The following is a 16,321-nucleotide window of genomic DNA, read 5'->3' on the forward strand; positions in this document are numbered from 1 at the left end:
CGTAGGAACCAAGATGGTGCTTTGAGTATTTTAAAATGTAAAAAAAAAAAACACTGTAAACTTGAGAGTAAAGCCCTCTTACTGTATGTGAAGACTGAAGAGTCTCGGATTTGGCTTCTGCTCACAAATTGATTGACATTGAGTTTAAACCCCTGTCCACTTTCAGTGTATTAAAAAAGGCATCCAAAGTTACTTGAAATCACTGAGTGTCAAGGAGGGTTTTTGGGGCTTGAGTTGATGTCCCTGAGCATCAGCAGAACACATGGCCACGAGAGAACGTCTTTTAGTGGACACTCATCTCACCCAATCTGCCCAGCATGACTCTGAGATGAGCTAAAGGAATGAGCTAAAAGTTTAATGAAGGTTTAATGCTCTGCATGATGATGCATATCCTCCAGGGCTGTGAAGATGAAGACTGACTGAGGGTGTTTTCCTGTGTGTGTGAGTGTGTCACAGCTGTCACTCATCACCAGAAAGGGTACGAATATTTGTGTAGTGCACATTCTTCCCCAGCACTAGCTCAACATCTGGACGTCTTGCCCATGTATTAAATTAAAATTTTGGGCTAGATTTTTATGGAGGTGATTGCTGTCACGTTTTGTCAAATCTATTCGATTATTCATTATGCGATGCAGCCTATGCAGGTTAAATATATATGTTTTAGTTATTTACAAGCGTGTATGTTGCATACATGTTTCTCAATCACATCAACTCTATTCGCAGTAAATGCACTCCACACAAACTGTTACCATTTACATGTGTGGAGCATCTCAGACACCATCTCTGTGTATTGCTATGAGTTTGGGTTTATTATAACGTTCATCTGGGAACGCAACGTATGCCATTTCATCAGATATATAAGGTAAATAATTTATAAACCGACGCAAACTCAGGAGAATACATTAATATCCTTCTCAATATGCTAACCGTTCATCGTGATTTCAAAATAAAAGTTCAAACCATGTCCACATATTCATTAAAATCACAGTGTCTGTAGCATTTCTGTCTTAAAGAAATGGCCAAATATTAAAGATTAAATGGACATTCAAATTAAATGATGTGTGGTCAATATTAAACAAGGATTAGATCGCATAGTAATGTGTATAAACAATCATCAGGACGTTGTTGTCCTCTGCAGACCTTTTTTTGTAATGCGTAATGTACATTAGCTCCATTGTTTATAATACATTATCTGTTTTAACAGTTTTGTTCAATAAAACCATACGATTTCTTGCTTTTAATTTTTTAATATTTTAACTAGTTATTGCCTCATTGCTATTATATATGTATTTTAAGTAGGGTTGCAAAAAGGTGGAAAATTTCCAGTGAATTTCGGAAACATTTCAGAAATTTTGGAAACTTTCCAGGATTTTCTGGAATCTTCCAGGGATTTTTGGAAAGTTTCTGGAAATTTACCAGAGTTTTTCTGCCTCTTTGCAACCCTAAAGGATGTTGTTCACTTAAATGTATTTTTATTACCACAAAAAATATATTATAATTATAGGCCCTTATGAAATCTGGTTTATTTCCAAATTCATTTTTTTTCCATTTAAATTTTCTATATTCTTTTTTTTAATGTTTAAATTAATTTTTTTAATCAAAAAGCCTGTCTAATTAATTTTAGAGTTTTAGAGTTTTATTTTTTTACCAAATTCTGTTTTCCATTACTGTTCTGGATTCCATTTTAATGATTCCATTAAATTTTAATAATCAAAAGCATCCCCAATAATTTGTTTTTATTAAAAATAAATTGTTCTTAAGTAAAATTGTTGAATTTTTTTTTGGTGGGAAATTAATCGTTAGATTAATCGTTAAATTAATCAATATAAAATAGCTGTTAGTTTCAGCCCTATAGCTTAAATTGATTGGATTCAGTACACTTATCCATTTCAGTCACACTATGAAAAAAAAACAGGATTTTTAATTTATTAATACCTACACAACATTTTAACATTTTAAACAAAATAAGTGTGGAAAACTAACAGTAGAGTATGGTGGCTGCCATTATTATAGATTCAGTTTTTTAAAGAGAAATTGAAATTCTGTCATTAATTACTTACCGCCATGTCGTTCCAAACCCGCAAGACCTTCGTTCATCTTCAAAACACAAATTTAAGATATTTTTGATGAAACCCAAGAGCTTTCTGACCCTGCAAAGACAACAACGCAACTACCATGTTCAAGTCCTAGAAATGTACTGATTATTTATATTGAATTCATAGGTATTTAGAAATTAATGTTAGTTTATTAATATTCATATTTAAAATGTAAAAAAACTTTTAAAACAACAAGCTTGTCTTTATAATTAGAGTTTTAGGCTTTGAAATCTCTTAAAGTCTTTTGAAATTCAGTGCTCTTGGCAGCCAACAACACACCATTCAAAATGTGCCGTTTTGCATTTTGTATAATTCACGTCAGCAGTTTATTCTCATGAAACATGTTGAGTGAACAGTTTACTAAACCAGTTTGAGCACCTTGCTCTCTCTCTCTTGTTTCTGATTTGATCTGAGCAAGATTGTTTAAGCTATTTGCTGGAACTGTGAAGTTTTTATTTGTCTGTGCTAGAGGAGAGGCAGGGCCTCAGGGCCCACAGTTAACCAATACTATCATGTACCATCAGAGAAAAGATCAAAAGATGAACAGATAAAAGCATTCTCACTGTTTCAATTTCTTTCCCAGCTCTTTGGTATGCTAAGACACTCTTACATGCGCCCTGAGTTGATCCGTTTAATTACCGCAAAAAAAAAGGTAAAACGAAACCCCTTTTCTGGCCTCGCCGTGACAAGAGTCCTGGTCTCTCTGTCAGTCATGTGTGTTGCGAGGGGAGTGATGATGCTAATTATGAGTGTGATGCGTCCACAGGATATTGCAGCCATGGTGCTTAGTTGGCGGCGTGGACAGGTGGCGTCTCATGAATATTCATGGGCCAGCCCTCATTCCCTGACAGCACCGGTGTGACAGAGCAGAGAAGTAAGCAAATGGTTTCAGAGAATGTGATGCATGGTCTGTTACCATAGCAATAGGTCTTCAGTCAGCCCACACTAAATAATTTGATGCAATTTTTCTATGTGTGTGCGTGTGATATTTGGTCTAATACTCCACTCAGTCATCCTTGACTATCTCAGCTCGGGAGCTTATGTTTATCAAATATACCCCTAAATCTCCAAGGCTCAAACCCCAGCAAACCTGTTTTAGTAGTTCCCTAAATCACTGATTTATGGCAGAAGGACACAATCGAGTCATGTGACTAGAATGTAATTAAAAAGGATACTGTATCATCTCTTCAAACTAAATTATTCATCCTTTTTAAAGAGATTTTTAAGGTTGATGAGCTGCCCACCATGATGAACCTGAGTTTTTATCTTCATCCCCAGATGGCTGCTGGCATACAAAAAGAAAGAGCAGAAAGCATTGACTATGCAGTGCGCATCAACGATTTGACCCCAACCCACTGAGGTCACAAAACAAGCCGATGCTTTCCTGCTCCAGCTTTTCCTGATGCCAGAAATGTTCAGTTTGCGTCGACTGCTTTAAAAAGAAACATCGCAGAACTCTGGGTTTAACAAACATATGCTAAAAGTGTCTGTCTACATGTATGAATGTTCAAATCTTATTTGATGCTGAACTGTCTTCATTAGGCAGAGGAGTAAAGATAGACAAGGGGCCCATAGAGACAAAATTGATCAGTGGTTTGTCACTCATTGCTCATTTTAAAATCATTTTAAAGACCATTTTAATAAAAATATCTTAATTAAATGTTCTGAAGATGAACAAAGGTCTTATGAGTTTGCAACGGCATGAGAGTGAGTAATTAATGACAGGAATTAAAATTTTTGGGTGAACTATCCCTTTAATTTACAGTCCATATTATTTCACTTTTTATTGTTATTTTCATATTTTGTTTATTAATTTGAGATTATTTGACAAGATTTAACTCATAATGTATATATTTTGTTGACTTAAAGGAGAACTTCACTTCCAGAGCAAATATTTACATATAATTTACTCACTCCCTTTTCATCCAAGATATTCATGTCTTTTATTCCTCAGTCGTAAAGAATGTTTTTTGAGGAAAAAATTTTGGGATTTCTCTCCATATAGTGGACTTCTATGGTGCCCCTGAGTTTAAACTTCCAAAATGCAGTTTAAATCCAGCTTCAAAGGGCTCTAAATCCCAGCCGAGGAAGAAGGGTCTTATCTAGCAAAACGATCAGTCATTTTCTAAAAAAAATTGGCAATTTTATATACTTTTCAACTTCAAATGCTTGTCTTGTCTAGCTCTGCGTCAACTCTGTGTATTCCTGTTTATGACAGTTAAGGTAGGTCGAAAAACTCCCATGTCATTTTCTTCTCCAATTTCAAAATCATCTTACAACGCTGTTTTGCCTTTTTTTTTTTTTTTTTTTGTAAAGGGCATTTGATCTTTTTTGCACCTTTACATTGTAAACACTGCAACACACAAGTGTAAGTAACTGTTTTTATTACATGGTCACTATTGCTTTGTCTCTTCTTACAGATCGTTGAATATGTATTGAGTTGCTTGCACGATTTTGACTTAAATCACAGCAGCGACCATTTGTGACCCTGGACCACAAAACCAGTCTTAAGTCGCTGGGGTATATTTGTAGCAATAGCCAAAAATACATTGCATGGGTCAAAATTTTTGATTTTTCTTTTATGCCAAAAATCATTAAGAAATTAAGTTCCATGAAGATTTTTTGTAAAATTCCTACTGTAAACATATCAAAATGTAATTTTTGATTTGTAATATGCATTGTTAAGAACCTAATTTGGACAACTTTAAAGGTGATTTTCTCAGTCTTTTTGATTTTTTTGCATCCTCAGATTTCTGATTTCAAATAGATGTATCTCAGTCAAATATTGTCCTATCCTAACAAACCATACATCAACAGAAAGCTTATTTATTGAGCTTTCATATGATGTATAAATCTCAGTTTTGTCAAATTTAACCTTATGACTGGTTTTGTGGTCCAGGGCCACATTTGTGAAGGACATAGACTGTCAAACACACAACTGTTAGCCAATCACAGCAGTGGGTGTTTACTTCAAACAGAGCGTTCTGATGAGGCGGGTTAAAAACAGGACAAAAAATAGCTTATTACTTCTAAATTGTGATGTTTTTTAATGTAAAAATCTTGATAACATTATAAGTGGACCTACAGTTGCGATCAAAATTATTCAACCCCCTTGACCTGCAAGACATTTTGCTGCAGAGAACAAAATTTTGTGAAAACAATTCAACAAAGGCATCAGTACACTATTAGAGAAAGTTTATTCATACACATTTGAGTAATTTTGAGAATGTTAGTTGATGACTAATGAAAGAAAAATAAATTGTCTCTAAATGTTCATGTTCAAAATTATTCAACCCCCAAAAGTAAAATCTGGTGCAGAATCTTTTATTCTTTAAAACTAGCAATAAACACTGCTTGGAAGTGTTTAGAAGCTTCTGTCACCTCTCTACTGCAATCTTGGCCCATTCCTCGCCTGAAAAAGCTTTTAGACCACTGATAATATTTAGTTTCACATTGCTACTGCTTTCTTCAAATTCAACTAAATATTTTCAATGAGAATTAAATCTGGAGACTGAACAGGCCACTCAAGAACATTCTGTGACTGATCCCTGAACCAAGCTTAAGTAGATTTGGATGTTTACTTAGGGATGACTGTTCTGCAGGAAAGACAATTGATTAATAGCTTCAGCCTTTGCACCAAAGGCATCACAATTCTTGTAAAAATGCCCTGATACTTCAAAGAATCCAGGATGTCCTTCATACAATGGTTTTCCACTTCCTGCTAAAGTAAAACAACCCCATAACAGGACTGATCCACCTCAATGTTTGATGATGGAGATGGTGTTCTTCTGCTTACAAGTTTTGCCTTTTTTGCACCAGACATACCGCTGATCCATGGGTCCAAAAAGTTCCAGTTTGGTCACTCCAAAAACTCCAAAAAACATTCTTCCAGAACTCCACAGGTCTATCCAGATGAATTTTAGGATGTTCAAGTCGGTCTTTTTGTTCTTCTTGGTCAAGAATGGTATTCGGCAAGATGCCACAACATGAAGGCCATACTTGTCTAGTGTTCATCTTGTGCTCTGCATTGAAATGTTTTTCCTCCTTTCGTTGGGTCATCTTGCAAGTCTTTGGCTGTACTTTGCAGGTTTTTCTCAGTTGCTCTGATCAAACATTTTATGAAATTGTGTTTTTTTGTTCAACACCCTCAAAGGTTTTCTGGTGCGACACACTTTAAACTAAAGAATAATGCTGCCAGCTGTGTCTCTAGGGACTTTTAAATGTCTTGAAAATCTTCATACAGCCTTAGACTTTATAATATAATAAAACTATTTCTTCTCTATAGCTTTTGTGAGAGCTCTGTTGACTTTACCATATTTGCAACTCAACTTCAGCACATGCATGGACTAACTGTATGTATGTGTAACAGCTCAAGCTCATTCTGTTTTTAAATAGTGTTTCTAAAGGCTTTATTGTGTTTTAAGACAATTTTGTTCCCCACCATAAAAATAACTGACTAAAAAACAGCAATGTTGAACAGGGGTTGAATAATTTTGAACATGAACATTTAGAGCCAATTTATTTTTCTTTCATTAGTCATCAACTTACATTCTCAAAATTACTCAAATGTGTATGAATAAACTTTCTCTAATAGTGTACTGATGCCTTTGTTGAATTGTTTTCACAAAATTTTGTTCTCTGCAGCAAAATGTCTTGCAGGTCAAGGGGGTTGAATAATTTTGATCGCAACTGTAAATGTCTTCCACTTCAAATAAACTTCAAACTGTTTGGAAATGGCCGTTTTACTCTTCTCAGATTGATGGCAGCAACAATTGCTTCTCTAAGATGATTGCTGATGCCTTACCTCCTTGGCATTGTGTTAACACACAGCTGAAGGCTCCAGACGAGCAAACTGCCGAAGCTTATGCTTTTATAGAGGCGCTCAGACTTGCTGATGATCAGTTAATTAAAGGTATTTGATTAGCAGTGCTTGACTGTTATTTACCCTCTTAATTCCAATGTTAACAGGGTGTCCTAACTTTGTCACACATGGCTTTTTCATTTTGGCTTTATTTTTGTTCAATAAATAATGACACAGTGCAATCTGTCATGTGTTGTTGTTCATCTGAGGTTTTATTTTCCAAATTTTAAGACCAGCCAAGGACCAGATTTTTTTATGATGTCCTGATACGGAAAACCATGAAATTCAATAGGATCTCCTATTGAATTCCCATGACCGTATTTTCCAAGCATATGTAACATTAAATTTATGAAGGTTATTTAAAAAATCACATGGCGCCATCGTTTCATCACTTTACAGTGTTGCAATGACCATCTTTTTTTTGCAGTAACTCACCTGGTTAGTTGCATTGAAAACAGATGAGCGCGCATCCTACATATACTGTACCTCCCGTTCGAAACAAAGTTCAGGGGATTTTATCCATGAAATAAGAACACACATTGTTTTAACATTTTATTTTATTATTTTACAAACAGTATTTTAACTTAAGCTGCAAGCCATGCTCGTTTTCTCTTGTCATTGTTTATGCAAGGCATTCAGTGCCGGACACGGACAGATTTGCTGGTACACAAAACAAGTACTTTAGAGGAATTCCTGAAGCTTATTGCTGTTACTGTGGCAGCCAACAAAAGCACAGTTTATCCCTGTGCACATTTTGTATATTTAGTTATATTTAAAAAGTCTGAGTTTAATTAATTCAGTTGATCTTTTTACCCCATTTTAACGGGGTAAAAACAAGAAAACAAGAGCACCAGAATTCACCAGGGCTGCGTTCATCGTTTACTCAGGATAAAGATGGTTAAAGCGAATTGTTTAATTTTTGTGAACTACATCTTTATAATGTTATGCAAACTATTTTTCTCCCAGAGTATCCACTTTTTCTTCAACACGCAAGTAAGCCTATGGGTGAGACTTCCAGCTCATTATCCGCTATAGGGAAATAGCGAGAAGAATAACAACGTGCAGTAAATGATCAAACAGTTTGCATTATAAAACCAGTGTGTTCATAATTAAGATAATGCATTAAAGTGATATGGTAAGACACGCCAATTTGCAATATCAAGCAACAAAACAAGCTCTTATGTACAACCTAAAAATAGCTGGATGCAGATGAGACCAGAAGCAAGCACCCATAAAATGTACAAATGGCCATGCCCGCTCTTACAGAAAGAAAAATGTGGATAAAGAGGTAAAATAAACGATATAGCTGCTAATATATTTTAAGAAGAAAGTCCTTCGCAAGGGAAGCAACATGTTTTGGGGTCCTTGGTATCAAAAGGTTATACCTCAGTGTAACTCCAGTAAAATCTATTGTTTACTTGTGTATAGTACAACCCATCAGGCCTGATACAACTCATACAGTACATAGTCTTCTGCATAATCATTCAAAAACATTGCTGTTGTGGTGTGGTAGCTTACAGATGTGAACTGCTAAAACAGAGGTTGCGGTTTTGATCCCTGGGATTGTTTCATCAGGAACGGGACAATTATTATACAATCTTAACTGATTGTCTGGATTTGTTTTGCTGCATTGCAGTGCTCATTGCCTCCATGCCCATGACATAGAAGGGAGGGGAAATAATCCCTCACGCTTCAAGACTCTCTTTCAGTTCAGGAAACAGCCGCAGCCCTCCAGACCTGAAGCTCTCGCTGTGACGCTCTCTTGTGATAAAACTTGCATAACTTTGTCATATCTACTGTGTGAACTGTGTTGCCAAGTTCCCTATTTGAATCTCTGTCTGTCATACACTTGTGCCTCAAGTAGAATTGCCTCAGAAACAAAGCTTTACATTGGCCAAATATTCCAGCTTTGTATTGTTACAATAAAAGTAAATGAACAATGTGCATTTTTTTCAATTATATATGCACCAAGATCAGTTTATTTGTCGACGCATTTTATAACCCCACTTATGCATTGTTTAATCGAGCTGGGGTTAATTATGGTTGTTAAAGTTTTCTACCTTTTTCGACACACATTTTACTCTGTTTTTCTTTACTTATGCAGCACAATTAAACAAAAAAAAAATGCATTTCTACTGCATAGACAGATCATTTTATTAAAACCCCATCTCGTCAGTAGTTAATTTCCCCTTTAGCCCTCCAAGATCCATAATATTGTGAGTTGTTTTAATTAATTCAAAAATTAAATACCCATTTTTACATAAATGGGTACATTTATTTGCACTTGTACAACAGTTGTATTCTATAACAACACATTTTCTGGAACTTTTTTTAGAAAAAAAGCTACAAAACTGGATTTTTTTTTCACAGAATCTTTCCAATGTTGCATTAAATGCACCTCTAGGCAGTAGTGGATAATATTTTTCTGTTGTTGCAATTCACACAAAAGAGTCTATTCAATAAATCATAGATAAATATACCAAATTCATTTTGAAATTTTTTTGTCCCCAAAACAGAATATACAGAATGTATTTTATGGCCAGAAGCTTTTTAAAAAAATGGAAAAAACGATCAAATAAATTGTTAATATCAATTATTTGGTCTGAGGGTGTTTCTGGGTTAAAACTAGCTACTTGAAAACAGTAACAAATCACTGTATTGTATATTTCTACAGGCCATTTCATTCCAGATCCATCTTGTGCTGTTGACAGGAGAGTAAATCCTGAAGTCAACATTCCACATTGAAACAGGATTTGTGGGGAATTTGAATTACTTACAGATCAATATACATTCTCAGCAGACCCACCAGCCTTCAGGAATAAATACACATGGTACACGTCATGCCCTCGGAGACCCACCAATAACATGTAAGTACCTGGCTGGAGATGACTAACATTAATGGTACATAATAAAATAGAAATGGCTTCTTTCCCCTTCTTTTTGCGCAAATTGACTGAATAAGATATTTCAGATATTTGACATAAAAGATGTCTATATATATTTGACAAGAGAAAATAATAGTTGAATTTATAAAAATGACCCTGTTCAAAAGTTTACATACACTTGATTCTTAATACTGTGTTTTTACCTGAATGATCCACAGCTGTTTTTTTTTGTTTAGTTTAGTGATAGTTGTTCATGAGTCCCTTGTTTGTCCCGAACAGTTAAACTGCCTGCTGTTCTTCAGAAACATCCTTCAGGTCCCACAAATTATTTGGTTTTTCAGCATTTTGGTGTATTTGAACCCTTTCCAACAATGACTGTATGATTTTGAGATCCATCTTTTCACACTGAGGACAACTGAGGGACTGCAACTATTACAGAAGGTTCAAACACTCACTGAGGCTGTAGAAGGAAACACAATGCATTAAGAGGGTGAAAACTTTTTAAATGTGAAGATCAGGGTAAAATTAAATTATTTTGTCTCCTGGGAAACATGTAAATATCTTTTGCAAATATCTTTAAATATCTTATCTTCTGAAGGGGAGTACTAAATGAAAAATAATGTATTTAGGCAAAATAATATTTATACATTTTCATTCTGTTCAAAAGTTTTCACCCCGGCTCTTAATGCTTTGTTTTTTCCTTCTGGAGCATCCGAGAGTGTTTGAACCTTCTGTAATAGTTGCATATGAGTCTCTCAGTTGTTCTCAGTGTGAAAAGATGCATCTCAAAATCATACAGTCATTTTTGGAAAGGGTTCAAATACACAAAAATGCTGAAAAACCAAATAATTTGTGAGACATAACAACTATCACTAAACAAAATAAAGGTAATTCAAGTAATAACACAGTATTAAGAATCAAGAATATGTAAATTTTTGTGGTCGAAATGTGGTCATTTTTATAAATTCAACTACTATTTTCTCTTGTGGACTAAATGTAAACGTCGTTTATGTGAAATATGTTATTCAAGTCAGTACTAAAGAAAAAACAACATGCATTTTGTATGATCCCTCTTATTTTGGTAAAATAATTAACATTTTGCAGATTCTGCAAGGTGTGTGAAAACTTTTGACTTCTACTGTATTTAACATTTTTATGCATTAGAGTTTATGCATTATGCAACCTCTATTTTCTCAACTAAAAGACTTGGAGATTTTTTTCTCTTAATGTAATTCCTAGTCCTTTGATGTTAATATTTTGTTATATTGTTTTGCGCACACTCTTTATATACAGTATTCATAATCAGAAATTCTAATAAAGGAACATGCTCGTGTCTCAAAGCCCAATACCAGCACTCATTTTTATCTGACCCTCTGATTGTATTCTCATGCCTGACAACATGGCAGTATTTCATTTAATCTGTCTGTGTGCCTCTACCTTTCCGTTGTTAAATTTATTAGATACAGCTAAAACGGCAACAGAGCCCGATGCATTAAAATTATCTATTACAATGTCTGATTGTTTTCAGAGAAATCCCTCCAGGTGGTTCAGCAGCTTAGAATTGCTTTCGAATCATTACTGCATCAATTTTTGATTGAATGAACGGTGTTTGAGAGGTGCTCCCCCTGAGATAAACTGCATCTGATAATGCTAGATGACACATCTGGGGTTTATGTGCAGGGCCGATATCATTCATAGTCACTTTCATGCTGCAAACAAATCAAACTTAAAATGGAAGATAAAATTAGAACACATAAGCTTATATATAAAGGGATGTTTTCTTTGAATTGCTATGGTAGTGCTGACGATAGTTCTTGCTTGTTGAAGCTTAATGTCTCGGTCCTGAGCCCCACAGCTATAATTGACAGCTTTTTACGAGAAACGACATGGACACATCTGGCTCATAGACACTTGCATTAACTATCCATTTCCTCTCTAAGAGAAAAGCCTGTACACATTCCTACAGAGAGGCTTGGCTATTGAGTGGAGGCATTTATCACTCTCACCGGTTATATTAACATTTCAATATTCCAGCAAAAACAAGAACACAGACAAGTTACAAAGTAGCTATTATAGAAGTATTTTACACTGTGTTTGTACTTGAATGCAATCCTAATTCAGCATTTGAAAGCTTCTAGTACAGTCTGTGGAATGTTTTGCCTTTATGCAAATTGCAGAGGTCTTGCAAAGTTGCAAATCTGCAATTATCTGACTCCCACATATTGTGCATTAGCAGAGCCTGTTGGTTGCACTAACAGAAGGTTTCATTAATACAAATTATGTTGTTATGATCCGCTTTTTGCATTTAAGAGTTATTTTGTTCTAAACCACTCTCTTCCTCAGAGATTACTTTGCTCTGATTAAATTAATCATAATGTGAGATGTAGTTGAAAGAGCATAGAGAGGTTTGAGTTATATTGGCTTCCATACAGCAGTGTTTTTTTAGTAATATTTATGTATTATGATCGTTTTTATTCATATTTTGAATTAGCTTTTGTTTTTAGAATTGTAGAATTTCAGTTTTCATTTTAATTAAAAAATGTTATTAAAATTGAGTAATTTACACTACCAGTCAAAAGTTTGGACACACTTTCCCATTAAAGAGAATGGGGAAGTGTGTCCAAACTTTTGACTGGTAGTGTATATTAGTAATTTTATTACAAAATTTTGTAATTTATATTAGTTTTTGTTTGTTATTTCTAAATATTTTAATGTATTTAGAGGTTCAGTTACCCTACTGTAATTGTTAGAATGGCCAAGCATTAGCAATCTCCATGTAAAACTGATCGGGCAGACCAAACAATAAGTCGTAGATCCTCGAAACTTGGAGGAATGGTAGTGCTCACACCACCGACAATGTCACCAAGGTTCACCCCAATCGGCCTGACGGGGACGCTACAGCGATCAAAAGTATGAAATCGCTCATAACTCTTAAACCAGCAGACTCAAGTGTCTCAAGTCGTTGGAATCTTTGGCTCACGTTGGACAAATCCAATGGCGCAGATTAGATTGTGAGCCTTGCTAAATTTTCGGGTATTTTGGAATTTATGAAACCCTACGTTTGCGAACTAGTATTTAGGTTTTTAGCCCGATCTGAACCAAACTAGTGAAGAAACATTCTCTGGTAAAGTGAACTTTCAAGTCATTCCCGCAAAGGGATGCCAAAACGTTCTAAAGGGGTTGGGCCACTTTTAGTAAAATGCCTGAATGGAATGAGATATCTTCGCCAATCTCAGAACAATTATGTAAGAGCTCAATTTGAGGTCACAAAGGTTAACGGAGGCCGATCGCAACTAAGCAGAGGTGGGACTAAGTCATTGTTTTGCAAGTCACAAGTAAGTCTAGAGTCTTTGCATTCAAGTCCCAAGTCAAGTCCTAAGTCAAGATGGGCAAGTCCAAGTCGAGTTGCAAGTCCTCAACTTTAAGTTTCAAGTCCTTAACAAGTCACTAGTGCTGTTTGCCCAGATTAGTGTCTCTGTATTAATTACTACAGTAAATTTAAAGTCAATAATAGTCTATAGTAGGTATAATTATAAAAGATAGGCTATAATAATAAGTGTTTTTTATTGAGGAATTAATCATTGTTTGTGTACAAATAAAGGCCTAATTGAATTAATAATTTATTATTATTTATTATTAAGTCCACTGTTTCATTTGTTAAAGATTCCGTAATTTTTGAGCTAGTTTTTTCCAGGCGCGTCCGCGCCGCATCGAGATAAACATTTCAAATTTTCAGTCTGAAAAGTTGAGATGTTCAGTCTAAAAAGTATGAAAAGTTGAGATGTTTATCTTGCTGCGAAAAAACGAGCGCGTCGCAACCGCGTCGCTTTCATTATGAGCGCGCATACTGCGCGTCTACATTTGAAATAACAAACTTGAGCACGCAAAAGACCGCAGGTCATGTGACAAGAACCAACCAATCCGCTTCAATCCTTTCGCTTAATTACATTGAAAGGACTGCCAAGTTTGAGAAACAGCTTATCATAGCTGTACAGGAATAATACATTTAATAGCAGAGCAACTGCAAGCGATTTTTAATGCTGGAAATCCATTTATCCTTTGCTGAAACGGCTCTGGCTGAAACGTCCGCGTCTTTATGGAGAGTGCAGGTCATGGTTGCTTAGCAATGGCAGATGTCACAGGAGCGCAAGCTACAGAGCGGTTTGGAAAGAAAGAGAAAGTGGCGCGCATAGCGTTTTCCATGCGTTTTTAGGCACGACATGTGAACGGCCCCTAAAACATTAAATATCCTATTATGTGGATAAGTACAAACGCTCACTTTGCGAGTCCTTCTCTGGCTCAGTGCCAAAAGCTGCACTAATCATACCAGTGTGAACATATGCTTCAGTAACCAGCCTATATTGATCAGAACTCTCCAAAGTTTTTTTTAGAAGTAAAGACTTGCCGAGTCACAGGGTTCAAGTCCAAGTCAAGTCTCGAGTCATGCTGTCAAAGTCTAAGTCGAGTCCCAAGTCTTTTTTGATTTTGTCAAGTCAACTCTGCAACTAAGCTCTGTGGGCCTGTTTGACTCATGGCCCTAAAGGTTTGAAATTTGAAAGAAATCGGCAACGAATATACGTGATATTTGTATTATATGGTAGAAATCATCATTCCGCACAACTTTGCCTCTGGAACCACTGCTGTCAATCAAATTTAAATAATTGAGAAGATGTAAAAAAAATAAATTAAAAAAAATACTTTTGCGAACTGGTCCTAGATTTTTCACTCAATCTGGGGAAAAAAAACACTGCAGTAAAATTCTCTCTACAAGACTCTCTAGGTCAATAATTATCAAAAAAAGGCTGAAATTTTCCATTTGGCAAGCTACAACAGGGTTGTTTAGGAAAGGGGCCTGTCCAAATTGACCCCAAATCCTATAAAGCCTAAAGAAAAGTTCTGAAAAACTAAGAAAAACTTAATGAAGGTAATTCTAAACAAGCATGCAAAGTTTTAAGGAGATCTGACCACAACTGGCGCTATAAACAGTCATAAATGTTAAAAACATAATATTTCCATCCACTGATAAAAATTATTTTGTGGTGAAGTAAATAATACAGAAAAACAAATGTAATTTCTACATTAAATAATTTAGTTTAGACAAGAATTAAAAAAAAAAAGAGTGAATTTAATATTAGTACTCAATTTAAGCTTGTAGAATTTAACATTTGAACTTAAAAATATATATTTTACTTGGAATTGTTTATTTTTACAAAGATTGTTTAAGTAAATATCAAAGTCATGATCTCGTTGTTACCATCATGCACTTGGTCATGAAAAATTAATGGTTAAATTAAATGGTTAATAATTAAAAGGTTTATTTTTTTGCTATTTTCAAGATTTATTTACACTATTTTTTGGTTGATTTTGTTGTTAGGTTAAGTAACTTGCTGTTTTGTGACATCTAGAGTTAATTTTCTACTCAAAATGACCCATTCATACTCAAAAACTATTCACTGATGGTTACCATCATTGTGTATCCTGTGCCAAGTATTGAGGTCTCTGTGTTAATTTGGTTAGTAACTACATTGAGTCAACATATAACCTTAAAAACAATAAGGAGCTGTCTACTTGCTATGTATGTTTGTAAGTGAACCACATGCTTTAATGGAATTTTTTCCAGTGCTATGATGTTTGAGTAAAGTTTACAAACCGTGGCTGAGTGAATTGTACTTAAAGACTGCAGAGTAAACTTAAAATAATTAAGTAGAAATTACTCATCAAACTCTAACTACATGTTAAATCTACTTATTCCCTTTGCTAATTTTACATAATTCCATACTTAAATTTTACTTTAAAAATGTGCATGCAAAAACTTGTCAAATAAAAATTAAGTAAATTTACTTATTGTTTTATTTTTAATCAGTTTTAAATCATTGATTTAGGTTGTAACAGAATTGCTAAATAATGTTCTTAAATGCCTTAAAACGCTTAAACCCTGGTAATCGCTGCTTGCAGCTAAATTTTTGTTTTGTTCAGCTAGTAATTACAGTGTTTTAACTTTATTGTAATTAAATGCCAAGGCAACATTTAGTTTAAGTTTTTCGTCCAATATGAATAATATTTTTATAGATTTAGTATTTCGATTAGTTTTAGTTTACTTCAACTTAAAGAGAAGGTTCTCCCAAAAATTTAAATTCTATCATTAATTACTAACTCTTTTGTCGTTCTAAACCTGTAAGACCTTTGTTCATCTTCTGAACACAAATTAAGATATTTTTGATGAAATTCCAGAGCTTTCTGACCCTGCATAGACAGCAACACAACTATCATGTTCAAGGCCCAGAAAGGGCTTTTGTTTTCTTTGAGCACAAAAAGTATTCTAATATATTTACATTTTATTTCAACTTTATTTTAGTTTAAAAAATGTTTTTTGAATAGTTATAGGTGTAATGATAATGCTTCCATACAGTAGATCATCTAACGTTGCAACAAGCTGTGATCCACCAGACTGCAGTCAACTTTCTGCCTCATTAAAGATG

This window comes from Garra rufa, unplaced genomic scaffold (genome assembly GCF_049309525.1).
Source record: "Garra rufa unplaced genomic scaffold, GarRuf1.0 hap1_unplaced_025, whole genome shotgun sequence".
In the NCBI taxonomy this organism is placed as follows: domain Eukaryota; kingdom Metazoa; phylum Chordata; class Actinopteri; order Cypriniformes; family Cyprinidae; genus Garra; species Garra rufa.